The 12,594-nt window shown below is 36.6% G+C and overlaps 1 protein-coding gene across 1 annotated transcript in view; it reads right to left on the bottom strand.

The window, feature by feature from the left end:
- The window catches only part of LOC121737239 (zwei Ig domain protein zig-8-like), a 217,090-nt gene that overhangs the window by 161,062 nt on the left and 43,434 nt on the right, over positions 1-12,594 (bottom strand). Inside the window, exon 2 of the mRNA XM_042128848.1 lies at positions 11,123-11,180. The gene's annotated coding sequence lies outside the window, so the exon portion shown is untranslated. The remainder of the gene's footprint in view (positions 1-11,122; positions 11,181-12,594) is intronic.

A 12,594-nucleotide genomic window follows, 5' to 3' on the forward strand; every position in this document is an offset into this window, starting at 1 on the left:
AATTAATTCATGTTAATGTGCATAGGCCCTTGTATACGGAAGGTCTATTGGTCGTAAAACTCTTGAATGAACTGTAGTTATTTAGCCAGTAGTATTTCCAGACCATACAACCTGCAAAGCTTCATGAAGAGAGCCGGCAACGCTGCACCGTAACAGCTCTTCTGATGTTGCGAGTGTCCATGGGCGACGGACTGAATCCAGTGATTTAAACGTAAATAAAGGTACATTTAAAAAAGCGTTAAGAATATAATCACATAGGATAGGTACCTTTTATTCCCAAAATATTGTCCCTATTATTTTTCCGGAAAAAAACAAATAAAATCATGCTGAAGTAAGGCTTTCTGGGTTAAGAGGCGAGTATTATCGGAACAACCTGGCTCAGGTGGCGAGTCAAAATAAATCATCCGGGGATGATACGCGTTCCCGAATATCCGATCAAAGCGATATTTTAGAAGAAAAAACCAACGTCATTCTGTATTCGCTTTTTAAATTTGTGAGTTCTTTAAAGGGATTCAAAACTTCCTTAGGAGCGTTGTGCACTTTTTAGGATGGGCAAAAATTTAATTTAACACGTGACCTGGTTAAAAAAGGCTAAGAGCGTCATATACCACACATTTTTTTTTAAATAAAATAAGCAACAAACAAACGAGCCACCGGATGGAAAGCAACTTCCGTCGCCCATGGACACTCGCAGCATCAGAAGAGCTGCAGGTGCGTTGCCGGCCTTTTAAGAGGGAATAGGGTAATAGGGGAGGGTAGGGATGGCAAGGGAAGGGAATAGGGGAGGATAGGGAAGGGAATTGGGCCTTCGGTAAACTCACTCACTCGGAGAAACACAGCGCAAGCGCTGTTTCAAGCCGGTTTTCTGTGAGAACGTGGTATTTCTCCGGTCGAGCCGGCCCATTCGTGCCGAAGCATGGCTCTTCCACGTATAAATTGCCTTAGATTGGCAAACGACACTTGGATAGAAATACTTCTTATGCTGGCTTCTCACACACACAAGCACTGTGTGAAGGGGGTCGCTCGAGGTGGCTGGCTCGAGCAGGTGCGTCTGATCCGATCAAATTCGATAACTTCAAAGGCGCGGCTCGGCGCGTCTCGAGCGGCTCGTTATATTACGCGCTGTGAGAACGGGTAGCGCGGGCTCGCTGTTGGCTCGTGCTTGCTCGTACAAATCGGCTCGGTGCAGCGCGGCTCCTGATATTACGCACCGTGAGAAGCCAGCATTATGATTAGCCGTTAGGTTATAAGAGTGTAACAAAACTAAGTGATTATACTTTAGGGTGTGTATGTGTTCCTTATACAGCGAACTCTGTATAGGGGACTCATACACACCCTAAAGTATTATCACTTAGTTTTGTTACATTCTGTATAGCTTCATGATTATAAGAAGCTTCCTTAAGTAAACTTAGCGTCGGAGAAAGTATTAATTTGAAAACCTTGCTGCTAAAAAGACTATAAATATTTACAAACCCTGAACACAATATAAATAGGTACAGTAGGCCATCTTCATACTATTCTGCCTGGCTCACGCATGAAACTATACATTAAATCACCTTCAGATGACAGAGAGCAAAAGAAATATACTTATATTCTTTGAGACCGAGACGTCTGATGTTTAAAAACTATGATTTAAATGACTTAGCTAAATTTAAATACTGTATGTAATAACATTGTGTCCTGACTAAAATATGAGGTCTAGAATGTTAATTAAAGGAAATGATATCCTACATAAATTAAGCCAGGGCTTTAAGCTCTTCGACTCGTGTCGAATATTAACAGGTAAGCTCGATAGAAAGTTCTGCAAAAGCACGCGTGACGAACTTCGAAGCTTTCATTTAAACTTTTTCTTGCGGAAACTATGTGAGGTATTTTGTCAATATTTTTCTGGTCATTTGCTTTATATGTTCCGATCATAAAGTTAATATACCTAGCGGAATAGAGACACAAAGGCCTGAGCAAGAGAGATGTCACTATCAGTAACACTGCGTGGTAAAAAGAGACGTGTGATACATGACAGCAGCACTATTTTTTTGACGTCCAGTCGGCACGTGCCGCACGTTGATAATAATTTAATCTCATAGAAATCATGTTCAATCATGCTTGTGTAAGTGTATACGTATACATATTTTTACACAGATGAAACCAATTTCGGTTACGTTTTACAGCTCGAGGTTGTTGCTCTATTCCGCTAGGTATAATATTAACTTTATGGTTCCGAATAATATTTGTAAGGCAAAAGATCTTTTTGTCTCATAAAATATCTTATGAGAACCTTAAATATTATCTAATATAATATTATATAATACTAACGGTCCCGGAAAACGTTGTTTTGCCATATAAAGTACATATTTCACCCATATTCTTTTATTGAAGTGACTAAATAAGTATGTCACCATGGCAACGTCCATCGCTATCCCATCGCACAAACAATGGTCGTCGTCAGTCTCGAGTTGTAATAATTTACTATCATTTATTCAACAAATGCACTTATCAATATAAAAGGACCCAGTAGCCGATTCTCAGACCCACTGAAAGTGCATATAAAATTTGGTAAAAACAGTAAGGCCGTTGCGGAGGAGTACGGTAACTAACGTTGTGACACAAGAATTTTATATTTAAGAGTATACTAACTTTAGTTCTATAAATATGAAAGTGTATATGGTATAGATATACACTTATAATATACAATTGCATAATAAACTTTTAAGTCCCAAAAAAAAAGAAACGCTTTTATCATAAAAAATATGGTTACCGCACAATAAATGAATTTCTGCATAAACAAAGTTGGGACATCTAGTTTTGGGCAATTATTGTAAACTTCGCATCCGCCTCTTTTTACTAAAAACTTACTCAAACAAAAAGAGAGCAGATTTTAAGTGGTAGAGCCATGCTTCGGCACGAATGGGCCGGCTCAACCGGAGAAATACTACGGGCTCACAGAAAACCGGCGTGAAACAGCGTTGTGTTTTGCCAAGTGAGTGAGTTTACCGGAGGCCCAATCCCCTACCCTATTCCCTTCCTTACCCTCCCCTATTCCCTCTTAAAAGGCCGGCAACGCATCTGCAGCTCTTGCTGCTTCTGATGTTGCAAGTGCCCATGGGCGACGGAAGTTGCTTTCCATCAGGTGACCCGTTTGCTCGTTTGCCCCCTTATTTCATAAAAAAAACATAATATGTTACTTTAATATAGAGTTAATGGCAATTTTTCAAGGTTCTCCTATCGTAAGGACATCCATCATAGGCTTAAGTAGCACTTTACTTGCTAACAACTATAACACAGGGTTATCGCTGCGGTAACCCTGTGACGTTTTGTAATATATTTTGGCCATGTTCCAGACCCTGCTTTTTGTCCAAAACGATGAATTACTAATCATATCATAATATTAATACGCGAACGAAAATCTTTGTAACCCTTTTTACGAAAAATGGGGAAACGTTGCGTGCACAGTTATAGTTTATATGGTGAAGGAGTGCATCGAGCTAATATTATTTTGAAGTTATGCTTTTATCATACATTTTTTTAACAAATAAAACATTACACACACTACAACAAACACACTCAAGAAGATGACAGATTTTTGAGTGACAAGCCTGTACTTACGAATTATACTCTTTTATTTATGGTTTAAGTCTGTTGACAACAAGTTGACAAATTGAAAATGGATTATAGTTTTTTTTATTGAATCTGAGATACTATAAGACAATGCTTACACGGCCAGTCTGAGATCAGCTGAGTCCCAGAGACAAGAGTTGAAAAAAATATGATAAAGTCAATATGTTTTTTACGAAATATAGGTAGTAGTCCTAATGTCGTTGAAACTAAGGTCGAATTACGACCACTGGGCGATTTCAAGTAATATTAAATGCGCCATAAATATAATTGAAAAATTATGTTCTAGCTAAGTGAATGGCGGGGCTTGTGATATGGCATAATGCATCAACGACCACAACATAGCCTCTACGTGGTCGATGTATTGCGTATTATCTTGTATTGTCGCGCGTTGTCACAACGCAGCTGTAGCAAAGCGTTTTACCGTTTTTAGAGCACAACGCCTCCAAGAAAAATAGCCTTTCCTAAGACGTGAAATTCTATAATATTGTATGGTCGCACGTCCCTGCAACGCAGCTGTGGCAATATGTTGTTCCGTTTCTACAACACCTTAGAGTAGTATACAATGCAGAATTTTACGTCTTAATAGAGGTCATGGCCTCTATTAAGAGGAAACGCTAACACTGTTTTTCCATACAAACGTATTCCCCAATTTACTCCCTGGACAATGCGTCTAGACAAATTATTTTTTGTACAATATTGGGATCTGTTAAAGCTATGCGCCTCTAAGTTCGATTTCTTCTAAATTCACTTATAAATAAAAATATAATTATGATCCTTCCAAAATCGCAAAAAATTAATTCTCCGTACCCCGCCAATTCACTAACCATAAAACTAATTTGAAAGGTCTTTAAGATAAAATAAAAACGTAGAGGCAAGGACTCATTCTTCTGAAGATATTTATAAAAATATTAATTAGATAGGCTCTATTTTGAAGGAAGAATCAGAGGACTACGTTACCTCAATTTACTGTATCTGTCTCTATCACAATACACGTGCCGGCGCAGGGAGAAGCGTGATGGCAATAGTTTCTTCGTTTTAATTCTACTGCAACCGCGTTCTCTCTTAAGTCGTAAAATTCTGCATTGTATTATCGTGTCGCTGAAATGCGTTGTTCCGCTGCGACAACGCAACGCTTTGAAGCAGTGTGGCCTCTCTGAAACGTGAAACTCTATATTGCTAGGGAAACGTCACAAAAAATAAGGCTGTATACATCTAAAATCGATAGCCTGAAAGCCTACACCCCGGAGATAGGGGCAAGTATCCTCAGGGGTATTAGGAAAGGGTTTTTGAATTTTCATCCCTTAGGGAACTCAAATACTTACGCTTAGGGATACAATGTAGTTTTTATCCTTTAAATATAATACTAGATGGCGCACGGAAGTCCGTAGTGCCAAAATTAGTTTAGGTTTAGGTTTAAAGATATTTATTCTCATGAAAATGCGTTTGAAACGTTAAGCCCATGGGGGGATGATATGAAAAAGTTTTTCAATCTTATATCATCCCGCCTCATAGATCGCACAGATGACCAGAGGGCTGGAGCGTATTTTGGCCGATTAAGCCTGGCCTTACAGCGGGGCAATGTGGCTAGTATTCTGGGCACTCTCCCTAAAGGCAGCAGTCTGGATGACAACCTTTTTTATATTTAAACTGTTCTCTTTTTTTTTTTTTACTTATATAGGTACGCTAGTTTTTATTGTAATTTAGTTTTATTGTATTAGTTTAATAAATACTTTCTCATTAAGACTTACAATATATCACTTACATGAGAACAAAAAATTATAACAATAAAATATGTTGCGTTCGTCAGTTAGCAACTAAATAATATTCACTCAGAGTTTAATTTAATATTTATAATTGATAAAATAAGAGAGTTCTATTCTACCCTTTCCAAACACTAAATTATTTGGTAAAGGCAATTTCTTGCCTTTACCAAATAATCACGGGGAATTGTCATTTTCTCCGGGATGAAAAGTATCCTTTATCCTTTCCCGGAACTCAAAGTACTATGTCTAATGTCTATCCCCAGCAAAATCCCACATACGTGGGAGAGCCGTGCTTCGGCACGAATGGGCCGGCTCGACCGGATAAATACCACGTTCTCACAGAAAACCGGCGTGAAACAGCGCTTGCGCTGTGTTTCGCCGAGTGAGTGAGTTTACCGGAGGCCCAATCCCCTAACCCCTACCCTATTCCCTTCCCTACCCTCAACTATTCCCTTCCCTTCCCTACCCTCCCCTATTACCCTATTCCCTCTTAAAAGGCCGGCAACGCACTAGCAGCTCTTCTGATGCTGCGAGTGCCCATGGGCGACGGAAGTTGCTCGTGACCCGTTTGCTCGTTTGTTTCGTTTTTATGAAATAAGGGGTATTTCATTAAAAAAAAATCGGTTCGGTGGTTTAAACGTGAAGAGGTAAGAGATATACCCACTATCGTACTAATAATATTAATACGGATATTAGTAAAATAACAAAACGAGGTTAGCAACTTTTGCTGTAATCTATTGTTTCGGATTTTTCATTCCCTTTTAGTAATAATAGTTCACCCAGAACATGTTATATCCTCTGAGATACAATATATGTATAATATAATGTATAATCCAGGATAAATCGTATCCATATTTGTCATTTCAATAAAGACGGTTATTTTATTCAGTTATCCGATATAATCCTTCGCTTAGCTAAAAATGAAATCGAAATAAACATTTTACCATTCCATAATAACATTGTATTGTTATGCAGATTCGGTAATATACTTCAATATCTGAGTCCTAAGCCGATTTTGATTAAAATTACATATGAAATTGAATGAGGAATATGCAGAACTAAATATTATATAACAAACATACTAATCTTATAATCCATACTAGTATTTAAATGCGAAAGTGTGTCTGTCTGTTACCCCTTTCCGCCGAAACCACTGAACCGATTTTGCTGAAATTTGGTATAGAGGTACTTTGAGTACCGGGAAAGGACATAGAATACTATTTATGCCGGAAAATTTTACGATTCCTACGCGTTAAACGAATTTCGGTGCAACGGAGTTGCGGGCTTCTTCTAATCAAAATATAAAGTTAAGACCTTTAAGACAGAAAAATTATAAACACATAAATTAAATGAAATATGATGTGATGATTTTAGACCCATGAAGACTTGGACGCTAGAAGCCTCAGTGGTTTAGAAGTATCTGTCAAAGACAGATACTTCTGTCTTTGACAGATACTTTGACAGGTTTGATTTCAGAATGGTATCAAAGGATACCATTCTGAAATCAAACCTGGACGCTCTCAAAGACTAACCATTACTTATAAGACTCTTTCTAATTCAGGCTAATCGAAAGATGATAATGACAAATGAAAGAGTCACAAAGGTTCATACAAAGTTCCCTTCCCATTGCAACAAAAACCTTTTTAAATTAAATAAAAAGGTCTTTCTTCCTAATGTTCTGTTGTAAGAAACTTGCGCTCTTTGGACCTTTTAAAGTTCTTTGTGGAGGCTATTTTTAGATTCTTTGTGGACTCTCACACGTTTACCCTAGATTGTATATAGAAAATAGTTTGTGTTCTTTCCGATAAGTAATATCTACTTATCGGAAAACTTTTTTGTAGGCTTCAATATTTTTTTTGGCAAAAATATTGTACACACAATTTCATATTCTGCATTTTACTTTCGCGACAATCGCGTCGCGAGCAGTCGCAGCAAAATGTGACAAATCACAATTTTAAAATCGCTGCGATTATTTACTCGCATGTGCGCGCACTGTCATACTAACTCATACGTTGTATTTCTGCGATTATTTTTCCGACCCAAATATCGACCAATAGAATTGCACCATTCGACGTCACGTGGTACAACCTACATGGTATTATACTGATTATTTTTCCGACCCAAATATCGACCAATAGAATTGCACCATTCGACGTCACGTGGTACAACCTACATGGTATTATACTGATAATTTTTTGAAAATTTTTTCTGGTAGTTGCTATATATAAAAAACAAATTCTAATTATATTGGCCGACATTTGGGACGGAAAAATAATCCCCCGAATACCACACGAGCTTCAAAATTATCCCGATAATATACCCGATAATTTTGAAGCTCTTGTGGTATTATAAGTGATAAAATAATCGCACTGCATAAAGTCGTGGTGCGCTCTAGGCCGAACCACGGACTAAAATGTGCGTCACGGATAGTCTGTCGTCTGCGATGCGCCATAAACTTGTTTAAAACTTTACGTTTATGTCACGGTATTATACCAATTACCGATATCGCCGAAAGTGCCCGGTTCAACACCGGTTTACAAAAAACCGGCCGATCGGAAGTTAAGCCGGAACGAGTTAAATTAAGTAACATGAACTGCACGTCAGAAACAATTGGAATGTATTTTTAACGGCCCATCTGGCATATATCTTCATGAATGTCCCGCTCATCCGATTTTATTCCCATTTATCCGGGAATTTCCCATTTATGTCCCAGTTCCATGTACGGTTATGACCGGGACAAAGGCTATATTTTGGGTAAGTTGGAAGCTCGGCTAAACGGACCTCGTCCTAGTGGGACGAGTTGAAGCCAACACAGTATTCTAGCTAACAGAGTATTTTAAAATCTATCCGTGTTAATATTTTAAATGCAATACTGTCTATTTGTCACCACTTAAACTTAGACAATGTTAATACATCAAGTTCTGGGTTAGGATAAAGAATTGTTTATTACGATAAATTGATCCATACATTTTACTGTGACATACGAGTTTTGTTGCAACAAAATAGTAAACAACATTATTTTTGAAGATAAAGACGACAAGTGAGAAATCGCTTAAAATCCTAGACGCTCCTTTTTATCTCAGAAAGAATTACCTAAGTATGTGTTATGCTGAGTTTAAAGTGAATTTTGTTAGCGTATTTTGTGTTATGAACCGAGCCTTAGCGATAAAGTCAACGGGATATATTTTATTGTTGAATCTAAATCAAATTTGATTTTTTCGTGCATGGACAAGTTTTTATTTACTGCAGATTTGTGATAGACGTGAGTGGATTTACAAACAGTTTGGAAAACTGAAAATAGTTTCTTTCATAAAAATGCGGACACAGAATGCGTAACACTGCAGAGCGCTTGAGTACTTTTTGCACTTTCCCGTCATGATAAAGCTTAATATTTCTGTAATTAGTATTATTAGGTCGTGATTGATTCACATCATAATATAGGTTGATCAGCAAGTGATTGTCTTCTTATGTTTTTCTAAGTGATATCTTCTTAAGTTGCACTTTGTACTTTTTTGGGATAGGCTACTATGATAACGTGTATAAAAAAACGTGATACTTTTTTTATAAGTATCACGTTTTTTTATACATACTTACGTATTTTCAATCAGGTCGCGTGTTCTGCATGTAGCAACTAGCAAGTTTAATATTATTTCAAAATCGTATTTTTAAAACAGGAAAAAAAAATTCGAGCAATAAAAATGAACTTAACAGCATTAACGTCAATATCTTATTTGAAATATCAAAATGGTCCCAAACAACACGAAATGGTCCCAGTTTTGCCTTTACGCGTAGAAAAATTGTACGTGCGATTCCTACCAGGCAAACATGCCACTACAGGAGTTCTATAATTTCCCCATGAGTCTGTGAACGAGTAGGAAAATGACGCACGCGATTCGTAGAGCAGTGTTTTTCAACCCTTTTTGCGATGGAACCCCCCTGGTGTGAAAAATAATTCACGACACCTCAACCCTTTTGCTTTTTATGTATGTTTATCTGTTTATGAATATACCCTTTTCTTACAATTTTCCTATATTATTATATCAATCATTTTAATCTTTATTATTTTTTACTGAAATGGTACTCTCGACTTCTGGCGACCTCCCTACAGAAGCGACGCGACCCCACCCTAGGAGGTCGCGACACAGGTTGAAAAACACTGTGCTAGAAAATACCAGGCAAACATGCCACTACAGGAGTTCTATTTCCCCGTAACGTGGGATTATTGCAGCTGTTATTTTTCCGATGACGTCGCGTCGCCTGATGTTACAAAATTGATTTTCGACGTGCATTTCACAGATACTCGCTTCGCCTTTTAGTATTTTGCCGCTTATGCTAGTTTGAAAACATGTTCGAAGTGAATCGTTAGCGTAAATATCGACGGTCTTACTACAAAAGATTTAAACACCTGTTGAACAGTCGATTAGAGAAAAAAATCAGGACATAATGGTCTCAAAACAACTGTTCAATAGATGTTTAGATCTTTTGTGGTAAGACCGTAAGTGCTTATGTTGTGTTTAAGTAATTGAAATTAGCAATTTGAAGTCTACAATTACGGTTCATCGTTTATGTGAGAGCGAATTAAGGATATTTTTCATTTATGTGATATTGGGAAAAACAAAGCTATGGTTTAGTTTTTGTTCTGGAACTAGAGCAAAGATTTTAAAACATAAATTATTATTCATTATAGATTCGTGAGACAGAAGTTGGCCCCTAGCAAAGCGAACACTCTTTAATTTTATCATTCCAATTCGGAATGACTAACAGCAATATTTAAATTGGGCGATGACTTCATCCTATTTTTATACTTTAAACATCAACAGTTACATCAACAATATTATTATTTTGGCTAGAATCGTGATCAGAATTTTCTCTTATTTGCCATTTCATTAAAAAAAAAAACAAAAAGCTTTTACGTAATGTACATTGGATATAAATATTTTTACATTATTCTTAAACAACGTACGATTTCATCTTGGCCATATTAAATATTACGGAATACATCAGGCGAATTTGCATTGTTCTTTTTACAATTCCACAATATTAAAATTTTCATCCGAGCGCCCGGGAATTTCAACTGTAAAATGACTGCATAGAGTTCAATTTCGCGAAACGCGATGTAATTCCAGTATCCAGTATTACATGTACGTAATACCCTCATTTTCTATTTATCAACTGTGGATTTTAAAATTTAAATACTTTGGGTGTTTTCAATCGAAACCGATCAGGGTATCAACCGCATTTAAATTGCAAACATTTTGTTCATGTATTTGGTCTTGTAGTCGGTATATTACCCACAATTATACAAAGCCACCTAATAAAGTTATAATATATTATATGAACTGAGATAATATATTATATAAATACATAACAATATATTGTAATAAATTGGACATAGATGGTTGATTGTCACCTAGGATCTCGTCCTAGTAGGACGAGTTTACAGAGGTCTATTATAATTATCATCACGTTTTTAAAAAGAGATACATGCAGACGTCAAAACTATTTTTCATTAATTGTAGCAAATATTCAGTCATTTAATTTTAATAGAGAAATCTCTAATATTGTAAAATGTTTATATAAGACATAGAGCTTAAAGAGTAGAACCACTATTAAATCATTAATAATTATTATAATCATTTGAAACATATTTTTTATTAAATCTAAACAGCTACTTTTTTACCAAAGTTTGGCTTAGATACAGCAGATCCGATTTTTACCATAGAATGTATTAAAAGATTTCTTACCTTCTGTTTATCTACGAGTATTATTCTCTAGGTCCTGTGATACTTGCACGGTTGCTATCTGTAACAAAAAATTATGATTTAATAACACCTCAGTTTAAAAAATATGGCCTCAGAATAAAAATTACTTGTAACTTGAAGAGATTGCTAGAAAGCCATAATTCCTTAAAGTATGTCCATAAATGTGTAAATATTAAATTTAGACATGTTTAAGATAATTTTAATAATTATTATCAGCAATAAAAATTTGGATTGAAATAATAGGACAACTTTAGAGAAAAGCGAAGGGACAAGTACCCTCTTCTTTTTTTATCACTATCATGTTTTTATCCTTCTTTTTGAAACCCAACAGGCAGAAACTCAGCCAGACATAAATTAATTTTAATTGACTCGAATCTTAATTACAAAAGTTGCAATGCTCAGTTCTATAATGACATTAAAATCTTAGCCCGGATAAAAATTGAACGGAGCTAAAGTTGCATAAAGCTTGATCTCTACTAATAAATAAAATTGTGATAAATCAATTTTTTATGAAATAAGGGGGCAAACGAGCAAACGGGTCACCTGATGGAAAGCAACTTCCGTCGCTCATGGACACACGCAACATCAGAAGAGCTGCATGTGCGTTGACGGCCTTTTAAAAGGGGATTGGGTTACAAGGTAGGGGAGGTAAGGTAGGGAAGGGTAGGGAATTGGGCCTCCGGTAAATTCACTCACTCGGCGAAATACAGCGCAAGCGCTGTTTCACGCCGGTTTTCTGTGAGCCCGTGGTATTTCTCCGGTCGAGCCGGTCATACATTCATAACTCAATACGTAATTTTTTGTGGGCTAGTACACAAATTCTTAACAGCGACCATTATATGGTCGCTGTTAAGAATTATAATAATAACTATATTATAAGTAGACGTTCTATAGAAAAGCAGTATTATTTTTGCAATAAAAACCAGCCTATATCTTACTCCATGGCCTACACTATATTAGTGCCAAATATCATCAAAATCAGCGCAGAATCTTTGAAGCCTTTTTGTTGCAAGCAAACATATTTTTCATATTCGTTTTTGTGGCCCAAAATAACTACAATTTCTCACTCAAAATAAACGTAGACAGAGTCGGGGGGGAAGCTGGTTGTTTAATAAGCGATAGGCTCAGTGGAGCCTAAAGGGCAATGAGCCAGCAAATCGTCCCTTCGCCAGCCCTACGCTCTACGCCCTACTACTTCATCACGACTGTTCAAAGGTGTTTAGCACGCGCTTGGTTAATTTTTTAAACCTTCAGCCCTTTGGGATGAAAAATGTCGTATATTTACACCTACATCATATCAATATCAATACCGTTAATGTACCTACTTATCAAGTGCTTAATTATTTAACCCCATTTTTGGGGATTAAAAAAAGTTATATTTTTTTTTTCAAAAGTTTTGTTTGTACTCTTCAGGGGTTAAAATGAGTGGAAATAATCTAGGTCCAAACGGTCCC

Source organism: Aricia agestis, chromosome 20 (assembly GCF_905147365.1).
Source record: "Aricia agestis chromosome 20, ilAriAges1.1, whole genome shotgun sequence".
In the NCBI taxonomy this organism is placed as follows: domain Eukaryota; kingdom Metazoa; phylum Arthropoda; class Insecta; order Lepidoptera; family Lycaenidae; genus Aricia; species Aricia agestis.